Source organism: Gekko japonicus, unplaced genomic scaffold, assembly GCF_001447785.1.
Source record: "Gekko japonicus isolate JY-2015 unplaced genomic scaffold, Gekko_japonicus_V1.1 scaffold691, whole genome shotgun sequence".
In the NCBI taxonomy this organism is placed as follows: domain Eukaryota; kingdom Metazoa; phylum Chordata; class Lepidosauria; order Squamata; family Gekkonidae; genus Gekko; species Gekko japonicus.
In genome coordinates this window covers 110,283-121,395 of record NW_015175990.1, presented here as the reverse complement: position 1 = coordinate 121,395, position 11,113 = coordinate 110,283, and the positions used below count along the sequence as shown (strand labels likewise).

Sequence of the window (11,113 nt, the reverse complement as noted above, 5' to 3'; positions counted from 1 at the left end):
TTCTATTATTATTATTTATTATTATTATTATTATTGTCGCCTCACAGCCGCCGCCGCCTCCTCTCTCCCGGCCAGGCGTCAGACAGCGACACCCGCTCGCCCTCTCGAACTGCGCCCTTCCTCCTCCTCCTCCCCCCCCCTTTCCCTTTTAGGCAGGGCCCCACACTGCGCCTGCCCAAGAGGCTCGCCCACCGGCCGGCCCTTCCCTCGGCGCAGACAGCTCATTCGACGCGCCGCTGACCTCACGGGCTCTGCTGTTGCGGCGGCTGCCAGGAGCGGCGGCGGCGGCGGCGGCGGCTGGGGTGAAAATGTGGAGTCCGGGAACGCCGGACGGGATGGGGGTTTCGCTAAGGGATAAACAGGCGCGTGGAGGCGCTTTAAAAGACGGGCATGACTCTTTTTTTTTTGTTCCAGCCTAAACTTTGGTGGACTTTGGTTTTTGGGGTAAACAAAAACAGGCAAGGAGTTTTGTTGCACTTTGGAGACTAGGAGGAGGATGCATTTAACAACATGGGCGATTAATAAATTTAACAACAAGAACAACAACAACATAATAATATTTTGTTAATTATGCTAGGATAATATTGTGCAGGAAAACACTGTTGTTGGTCTTTAGGGTGCCGCGGAGCGCCTGTTTTTTTCTACAACAGTGTTTTGGGGTTTTTTTCAGGAAAGCTCGAGCGTGTACGTGTGGTTGGGTGCTCTCATGAGTGTTGCCCGATCCGGCGCACTTTTTCTGGAACGCGCGTTGGGATTTTTTTTTTTTGCACGTGTGAATACGTACGCGTGGTGTAAAACTGAACGCGCGCGACCCTGAGCGTTTAGGCCGGGGACGGGGCCGCTTTCTCGTAACTCGCCGGCGAGGCAGCTGTTGCGAACCGACTTCTCTCCGTCGCTCCGTACCCGCCTTGGGTACAGTCCGGCAGTGAGGCGACAATACAGTTCGGGAGGACTGTACCTGGATCCACACGACATTTGGTCAATGCATTGGGCGATACTGGGTTGGGCGAGCTCTCTCCGCCGAGACTGCAGACCAGAAAGGGGGGGGGGAGTCGATTTCTATCCCCCCCCCTCTTCATTTGAGGGGGAGAAAAGGCGTGCAACACAGAACGCGAAAGCCTTAGAGATGCAAACATGGCAACAGCCAGATTCCTGACCATCAAGGTGGGGAATCAAGGTGGCTTTCGTCAGAGACTCACCCCCCCCCAAGATGTCCCCCCGCAGACCAACAGGGCTACCCCCTCAGGACATATTGCCAACGCGCGCCCTTGCAGAGCACTGGCCTGAGCGCCAAGAAGAGCCCGCGGGCTCAACCCAACTGACGGTGGCGGAGTTTTGACTGCAACCACAAGCCTCCCCTCCCTCCCAGATGGGTGGCCCCGCGAGCCCGTCTGCAGCAGCAGCAGCAAAGGGCAAGGGGGTCCAGGAGCACCTTAAAGACTAAACATTTGGGGCAGGGGAGGAGCCTGCGTGAGTCACTGGTGCTCACTTCTCCGGCTATTTCGGCGTATGCAGAAGCGAATGACAGTGACTCACGAACGCTCCTGCCCCGCCACAAATTCTGTCCGTCTTTTAAGGTGCTCTCTTCTACAGCCTTTGGTCGATCTCAGCCGGTCGCCTAGCGAGCGCTTTGCGCCCTGCCTCCGGCCGAGTCACGTCCGAGTCGTGCACACGTGGACGGCTACGCTTCTCGCCTGGCTCCGCCCCCCCCCTCCCCCCCTTTTCTCTCGGCTCGCCCACGTCCGGACTGCCGGGAGGGCTCGGGGCGTGCAGGGGCGGACGGCACGTGACGAGGGGAGGTCCTGGGGCTGCGGGAGCGGTCGGGGCTACTGCGAGGTCAAGGGAGGCCGGGGCCAGAATCGAAGGGTGGTCTGGCGGGGCTGGGAGGCCGAGGTGCCGAGTGGGTGGTCGGCGCGTGCACGCGTCTCACCTGAGTGTCAAGCCAGCCCAAGACCAGAGACGTGCCCGGGCACCACCCGGGTCGCTTGCACTGAATCTTGGGGGGGGGGGGGGGGGGGCCGCGCTCTCCCCGGCGGGCTGCTGCAGAAGGGTGGCGGAGAGAGCCGGTGCTCGTGCTAATCCGGCTCTCCCCCCCCCCCCAATAGGGGCCAAGCTAGCCTGGCCGCTCTCCCAGATTCTCTGAGGCTCAGTAAGGGGGGGGGGGTTCTGCCTCATTACGCGGGCTCTGACTTTTCCCAGAGTACAGCCGAGACTGGCTCCGAGTGGGGAGACCTCCCTGCTGGGTGTCCGGTCGGTTGTCAGGATGTGGGGTGATGGATACACGATTTGGGAGGCTGAGGCCTGCATGCTTGGAGGGAGGAGGCACAAAATGTGGGGAGAGAAGGCAGTTCTCCCTTCTAGCATGAGCCCCCCCCCCCATTCCACCCATCCCCAACGTGGGGGTTTGATTTTTGCAATTGCCAGTATGTTATAGGGGTTAAGAGCCTTGGTCTACCTGGAAGACCCAGGTTTGAATCCCTGCTGATGCCAGGAAAGCTCACTGGGTGACTTTGGGCCAGTCACTACTCTCAGCCTTCACTACCTCACAGGGTGGTTGTGAGGATAAAATGGAGGGGAGGAGGATGCTGTAAGCCACTTTGGGTCCCCACTGGGGAGAAAGGTGGGGCATAGATAAGTTAGATAAATATTTATGACCTGTCCCACTTTCCAGGAAGAACTTTCCTGTTGTTTGGGAGTCCCTGAGCAATTTGGGTCACCCAATGTAAGACAGCCCCCTCCCCCCCATACTCCCCAGAAAACCAGTTTGTCCCTTTAAAAAAAATATTTAAATCCTTGCCCTTTTAAGAATTTCCACACACACCCCTTCAGGTACTAGCTTTAGGTTTCAATATGATGTGTAAGCTACCACAACTGCCGAGTCATGCAACTAAGAAGTTATGAGCAATAAAAAGAACCCTGGAGCTTTTCAGTGAGCCATAGGTACACAGATGACTTGGCAAGTGCGCATTTAAAATAGCCGCAGACACAGCTCTATTATAATAATGGGTACTTTCAGAAGCATCCACAAAATAGAATCTCAGATAAATAATTTACATCCCAACCTAATTTTGTCCCTAGTGCGTGTGTGCGCGTTTCTGTCTCTTTTGATTCTTTGGCCTGCATTTGGGTCAGAATTAATGGAGAAGAAATGTTTTTGAAAACTGTGTGAGGTAAGTAGCCCAAGCCATAGGGACTGTGCATGTCCCCAGTTTTGTTGTGCAAGTGTAGAGTGATATCTGGATCAGAATTTAGCCTCCTGGGACCCCCAGGTTTATCCCCCACCAATCCGATTTTTAGCCCAATAAAAAAGCTTGACAATTCTCGATCAATAAGTTTTGACCTTACCTTCCGTTCAAGTGTATTTGAAAAAGTTTGTGTGCACATGAAAGCTCATACCTTGAATAAAACTTTGTTGGTCTTAAAGGTGCCGACTGGACTCTAAATTTGTTCTACTGCTTCAGACCAACACGGCTGATCTCCTGGATCTAACAAATCAGGTGCCCAGTGTAAAGGAGGCGGTACTTTAAGGAGCAATTCCAAAGCAGGTCTACTTGGCAGTGAGTCCTATTTATGGAATAAGGCTTACTCCCAGGAAAGTGCCTTTAGGCTTCCAGGCCCTTCATGTTCTGCAGAAATTCCTGCCAGACTCTTCCCTGACCCTCAACCCTTCTCTCCCCCTCCTCTTAGTGGCCACTGCTTCTGCTTGGTTTTGTAAAGAACCAGCAAAGGAAACCCAAAAGCTTTGAAAATCTAGATCTTGGAAGCAGAAAAAAATGTACAGCTAAATGAATGTATGTAATTTAAATAATGCTTGGGCCAGGTTTGGAAAATGGCAGTGTAAACCTTCACAGATTAGAATTGCACTGTAAGGCTCACTGATAACGGACACCCAGAAAGCCGTGCCACCTCCCAGGCGGTAGCCCCATGGTAATACATCTGTGGAGACTGTCATAGAGAAAATGAAATAAATGCAAAAGCGACTGTTCAGTGCAGGGAGGGTGGTTATGGAATAATGTACAAGAAGAGAACAAAAATGTTGGTTGTATTTGATGCCCCATGAAGAAGGTGGAGATGCATCTGATGTCTCTCAATGTATTCTTCATATGCTAAGTTTAATGTCATGTTCGTTGTGGGAAAGCATATGCTTTCATTATGATGGTGTAAATTATACAGACATCATAATAAAGCCAATTTGGTGTAGTGGTTAAGAGCGCGGACTCTAATCTGAGAGAACTGGTTTGATTCCTCACTCCTGCACATGCAGCAGCTGCTGTGACCTTTAGTCAGTCACAAGTTCTCTCAGAGCTGTTCTCTCAAGAGAGCTCTCTCAGCCCCACCTACCTCACAGGGTGTCTGTTGTGGGGAGGGGAGGAGAGGGGAAGGGAAGGGAAAGGAGATTGTAAACTGCTCTGAGACTCCTTCGGGTAGTGAAGGGCGGGGTATAAATCCAATCTCTTCTTATTACTATTGTTCTTGTTCAAATAAAAAAATGTTTGGACCAGTCACACACACTCCACTTAACCTACTTCACAGGGTTGTTGTGAGGAGAGAGGAGAGGAGATCAGTGTAAAACACTTTGGGTTCCCTTTGGGGATAAAGGTGGAATAGAACTAAAGCAAATAAATAAATACATTTTGTGTCATGGCTATAATGGGGGGGGGGGGCTCCCAGGCTATTGAGCTCATATCAGGAGATATGACTTGCTGAGGAGGCATTTGGATATATTTTTTTAAAAAAAAATCTGGAAGAAGAGGAGATTGGATTTATACCCCGCCCTTCACTCGGACTCTCAGAGTGGCATATATACTCCTTTCCCTTCCCCTCCCCACAACAGACACCCTGTGAAGTAGGTGGGGCTGAGAGAGCTCTTTCCAGAACTTTCCTTGAGAGAACAGCTCTGACAGTACTGTGGCTTGCCCAAGGTCATCCAGTAGCTGCAAGTGGAGGAGTGGGGAATCAAACCTGGTTCTCCCAGATTAGAGTCCGGCCACTTAACCACTACACCAAACTGGTCTGTGAAAGATGGATTGGCTGGTAGCAGGTTTATTATACTCTGAGCTTGCTTAATCCTGGTTGGCTTTTAATTATAGGAATTTTATTAATGAGTTTATGAACTCTTTTATGTTTTTTAAATTGTTGAGTTGCCTTGGGTATGTTTCTAAAGCAGAAAAGCAACAAATAAATACACACGTCTGGAGTAACTGCAGTGTTTCTTTAGATCCGCTTGCCATTGTTCTAAATGCCACAGTCATATATAATATTTAATATAGTAAGGGTTAGTGTTCAAAACCACTTTACAGGCATTAGCTCAGTACTTATTATTGTATTTCTATGCCACCCTTTGAGAGTCCTGCTCGAGGCAGCTTATGATTAAAAACCACAGTATTAAAAAACCCCATTAAAAACATCCATTAGACATAAGCAGTATTAAAATTGTCCGTAAAATAGAACAGACCATTACAAAACAGAGAAAACCCCTAATTAAAAGCCTCCATGAAGAGATGTGCTTTAGCCTGGTGCCTAAAAGAAAGTATAGCAGGCACCAGGCAAGCCTCAAAGAGGAGGACATTCCAAAGGTGAGTGGCCACCACAGAAAATGCCCTGTCTCTAGTAGGTACCCACCTCACTTCTGAAGGTAGGAGCACAGAGAGCAGGGTTTGAGAGGCAGATCTTAACTGGCAGGCTGGATAGTATGGGAAGAGATGGTCGTTCAGGCACATTATCGCAGTAAGCCTCACAACAGTCCTGTAAGGTAGGCCACTGTTCCTCTCCCCTCGTTTGGTATAGTGGTTAAGTGCGCAGACTCTAATCTGGGAGAACTGGGTTTGATTCCCCACTCCTCCACTCGCAGCTGCTGGATCACGTTGGGCAAGCCATAATTCTGTCAGAGCTGTTCTTGAAAGAGCAGTTTCTCTCAGCGCTCTCCCAGCCCCACCTACCTCACAGAGTATCTGTTGTGGGGAGGGGAGGGGAGGGGAAGGGAAAGGAGTTTGTAAGCCCCTCTGAGATTCTGAGTGAAGGGCGGGGTATAAATCCAATCTCTTCTTCTTCTATTGTGGATGTGTGTCTGAGGCCGAGATATAGCAGTTTCCCTAATCTCACTTGGGTCAGTTAATAACCAAGGTCAGACTGGAACTGAGGAGCTGATACTTCACACCCATATCTGCTACATCCAAGCTCTTATGAACAGGTCCCTGAAGTGGCAAAAAAATACATCTGCCATTTTTCTAATAGCAATCCCTGCCTCAAATCCTGGTGCAATTTTAGCAACACCAAACCCTGACCACATGTACTGCACACAATGGGTGCGGTCAGACAGCATACTGAGAGCGGGCTAAACTGCTCCGGTTCTGACCGGATTATATTTGATCTGGATAATCACGACCACACCACGCAGTCATATTGCTCCCTGGCGTCTACACTACTGACGCGCTGGAGTGTACATCGGTGGGTTTTAAAAAATTTTTCTCAGTTTGCGCATGCACATAGGCGCCCCTCTGTAGAATGGGGGGAAACTATCATGGCGCATGTGCAGAACCACCAGGGCAAATCAATCCAACCCCTCCAACAAAAGACTTCCCTTTAAATGTTTGACCTGAAAATGGCCTCCATGAGATCCCGAAATCATCTAAAACAAGTGATCGTTTAAATGTCATTTTTTTTAAAAACAGGGTAGTGGAGCTCCGCCTATGCGCACACTGCCAACGCATTAAAAAATGGCCGAAAACCGGAAGTCTCGGGCAGCTTTCGAGCAGGGAGGGGGTTTAAACCAGAAGTGGCTTGACAGCGGAGGAGCGATCACACAGGGGGAAAATGTGGCTTTAAAAGGGAGAGCTGAGAAAACACCCCTTTGGACCTGGTAATAAAATACTCCGGGTTAAAGGGGTTTTGAGCCAGAAACCAATGGCTGGGGACGTTGCTGAAGCGTGACACCAAATCAAACGGCATGTCTGAACGCACCCTATTACAGGCAATTCTAGAACCATGAGTGGACAGCTGTAACAGAATTTGGCAACAGGAATTAAACAATGCCTAATAAACATGAACAGACATGATTGGTTGACTTGTGGAACTCACTGCCTCAAGATGTAGTCATAGCTACTTGGATTAGATAGATTTCAAAGCTGACTGGACAGATTTATGATGCATAGGTCTGAATGGGACATTTGATTGTCAGATGCTAGGGAACAGCTGCTGTTGTCAGTGGGCCTTGCCTATGGGATTCCACGTGGGCACTGGGGAAACAGGATGCCGGATGAGATGGACCATTGGCCTGATCCAACATGGGGGGAAATGCTGTCAAGTCAGTCAACTTACAGAGTTTTCCAGGCAAAGGTTGTTCAGAGGTAGTTTGCCATTGCCTGCCTCTGCGTAGCAACCCTGGACTTCCTTGGTGGTCGCCCATCCAAGTACTAGCCAGGGCCGACCCTACTTAGGTTCTAAAATCTGATGAGATCAGGTTAGCCTGGACCATCCAGCTCAGGACAATTTAACGTCTATGGTATTTGAAAGGCTCATCTACTGGCTTCTCTGTGTTTCCATTTTTAACCCAGCATAGTTTTATATAAATACCATATCCATGTCCGTTCTCTAAATTATTACCACAATTCATTGCTGCTACTAAGTGGGTTTGTCTCGTATATGAAGTAGATGTGGCCTCTACAGAATGGCAAACTGGCCCACGGTGCAATCCTAAACAAGAGCGGCACCCTTCTAAATCCACTGATGTCAATGGGCTCAAAAGGGTATAAGGACTGCACTACAAGTAAAATTTATCCCCACGTCCACGCTATTGCACCATGCCATACATATTGTGTGGTAACAGCAGGGAGTACTCACAGGTAAAAGCACGAGGTCATAATGTCACAATTTTAATTTCATAACATTTTATTGCAAAGACGACGTGCTTACTGTGGCATTATAAAAGGACACCCCCTAGAGACCAAGGCTGTACTCCTATGCACATTTATTTGAGATAAAATATCATTGAACTCAGTGCGATTTACTAAATGTGCCCAGGATTGCGCTGCAATCCTATGCATAATTGCTTAGGAATCAGCCCATTACAAACCAACGGGGCTTGGTGGTGGTGGAAAGTGTGGCCAAGTCACAGCTGATTTCTAGCGGCCTCGTAGGGTTTCCGAACCAAGAGACGTTCAGAGGTGGCTTGCCATTGCCTGCCTCTGCGTCACAGGTCTCCCATCCAAATACTAGCCAGGGCCGGCCCCACATAGCTTCCGAGATCTCCTCGCAAGTAAACATGATTAGGATCAGGCTGTGAACTGGCGGTGTGCCGTTTCCATGCGATCCCAACCCTGCCCAAACTATTTCACAACAGCACTGTCATGTGAGTGCTCCTCGCTTGTGCAACGTCTGGATCCCAAGAAAAGCTGCCTAAAAATGGGCCTATAAAATATTGCACAACCATCATGACGTGAACGCATGCTTGGGAGGCCCAGAGCTTCAGCCCCAATGCTGTGCTTTGAGATCCCGTCTGTTTATACGGCATCAGCTGGCCTGGATGGGCCAGGCTAGCTTGCTGTTGTCAGATCTCAGAAACTAAGCAGGGTCATCCAAGTAAGGAAGTCCAAGGTTGCTGTGTGGAGGCAGGCAGTGGCAAGCCACCTCTGGGTGTCTCTTGCCCTGAAAACCCCATGGGGGTTGCCCTAATTCAGATGCAACCTGACGGCACTTTTACATACAGCAAGCCTGGACTTATGGCAGCAGGATAGATTTGAGCTTGTGCTAAGTCAAGTTTACTGTAAACTTGCAGCTGTGGTCCTCCGTTGCTTCTTTGGACCATTACAGACCTAAGGATGTTTTCACCCTCACTGGAATGCTGTGTTGTAAATAAAGGTTATACTGTGACATCACAGAACGGTGTTTCCTGTATTTGTGACTTTTTTTCCTTCCAGGCTTTTGGTCCTAGCTGGTGGCAGCTTCAACCCATATCAGTTGCTTGGGAAACAGAGGAGTTGTCATCCCGTATCAACAAAAGCATTCTCTGTTTGTCTTCAGCATGACCAAGGAATAGACGAGCCGGTGTGGTGCAGAGGTTAAAACGTTGGGCATGGATCGGGTTGCTCCAGATTCGAATCCCCTTCCGCTGGGGGAAGCTTGCTGGGTGAGCTTGGGACAGTCACGGTTTCTCAGCTATCCTACCTTACAGGAAGAGGTTGTGAGGAGAAAACGGAGGAGAACAATGTTGTAAGCCACTTTGAGGTCCCATGAGGGAGAAATGTGGAATATAAATACAGGAGGAGGAGGAGGAGACTGGATTTATACCCTGCCCTTCACTACCCGAAGGAGTTTCAGAGCTGCTTACAATCCCCCCCCCCCAAAAAAAACAGACACCCTGTGAGGGAGGTGGGGCTGAGAGTCTCTCAAGGACTGCTCTTGAGAGAACAGCTCTGAAAGTACTTGTGACTGACCCACTGTCACACCAGCAGCTGTATGTGGAGGAGTGGGGAATCAAACCCAGCCCTCCCAGATTAGAGTCTGCGCTGTTAACCACTACACCAATAAAGAACTCCAGGTCAGAGTTCTGTGGGCCAAAATGGGACTGCTACCTGCAAGGCCAGTTCTGTGTATGGCAAAAAGGAGTGTGAGAAACGAGAATTTGTTCCCAGCATGAGGTTTTATGGATCCACTTTGTCCAGTGCTGGATTGAATAAACCTTTTGTCTTGGAGGTTCCACTGTGTGCATCCGTGTTATGTCACTTCCAATTTACGGCCTCCAAGACGTCCTATCCTCAACAGCCTTGCTCAGGTCTTGCAAACTAACTTCCTTGACTGAGTCACTCCATCTCATGTTGGGTCTTCCTCTTTTCCTGCTGCCTTGTCAGTATTTCCTCGCAGTAAGGTGCCAATTCTCCCCAACTTACTTATGGGGAGGGGCAGCAAGCCCACCTCCCGGATGGGTACCCATCAAAGAGGCCTAGCCTGCACCCCTAACAAGTGGGAGAAAGATGCAAATTAGAGCATCCTGCTTGTAAGTCCTGCAGGTGGCTCACAAGCATCTTTTCAGCACATCCAGTTGCCAGACCTGGAGCCATCTGCCTGCGCCCCAAGGGAGGCCGAGGCACTTACAGGTTTCAGCTCATGGGTCTCTGCGTGTTTTGTCCCTGGGCCCTTGCTCAGTCGATCCCTCTTCGCCTTGAGCCCAGGGTCCCGCGTTTTAACGAGGGGGCAGCGAAGGGGGCGATTATAGGAGGGGTCGCTCGCTTCTCAGCCTTCGGCAGTTCCCTCTCCCCTAAGGAGGTTTGTTTCGTTGGGACCAGACCCGAAGGCAACAGCCGTGGGTTACAGAACGCAAAGAAGCAAAGCGGGCTGGAGGTTTCGGGAGCGAGGCAGAAAAGAGCTACTCTGGAGTAAGTCACGGGGTTTACGCCCAGGAAAGCGTCCATGGGATCGCAGCCTTGGTCTCCTTTAGTGAGGCCTGGAGCACCGGAGGGACCGACAAGATCACGCGCGTACAAAATGCAGAAATGGAAATAATTTTTTTTCGGGGTGAGCTTGAAACCTTGCCGGCGTCCCTCCTCCGGGCTTCCCGAAGGCGAGCACGGGCGTGTGCGTGTTTTTCCCGGAGGCCCCGCCTGGGACTGGGGCACCAGGCGGGGAGGAGGAGTCGTTTTTGGCCGAGGGACCGGGGAGGGGAGAGGGGAGGGGGGGCGGCCGTCCGCGGGGCGAGAGGTCCCGAGCAGGGGGGGAAGCCGCGCCGAGCTGGGCGGCCGCCCGACTCCTCCAATCCACGGGAGGCCAAAGTAGGTCAGAGCTTTTCCCCCGAGCCAGGGGCTCCCCTACCCCGGAGGCGGTGCGCGGAGGAGAGGGGGAAAAGGTCCGCTCGAGGCTGCCCCAGGGCGCCGGGTGAGGCGAGGCCGCGCGCTCTCCTCCCTGGAGAGGCGCGCTCGCTTCGGCTTCCCCGGCCGGCTCCTTCTGCGCGCCCCCTGCCCGCCCTGGGGGAGGCCAGGCAGGCAAGCAAGCAGGAGAGGCGAGCGAGCGGGCGGGCCGCCGGCCCCTCTTCCCTCCCACCCTCCCGGCGTGGGTGGGGGAGAGAGAGCGGCCGGCGGAGGGGAGGGGAGGGGAGGGGAGGAGGCCGGCTTGGCGGTTCCTC

The 11,113-nt window shown here is 51.2% G+C and overlaps 1 protein-coding gene across 1 annotated transcript in view; it reads left to right on the top strand.

Moving 5' to 3' along the window:
• LOC107123155 overlaps positions 1-11,113 on the top strand; it is an 18,705-nt gene that overhangs the window by 2,131 nt on the left and 5,461 nt on the right. The gene's annotated exons all lie outside the window — the stretch shown is intronic.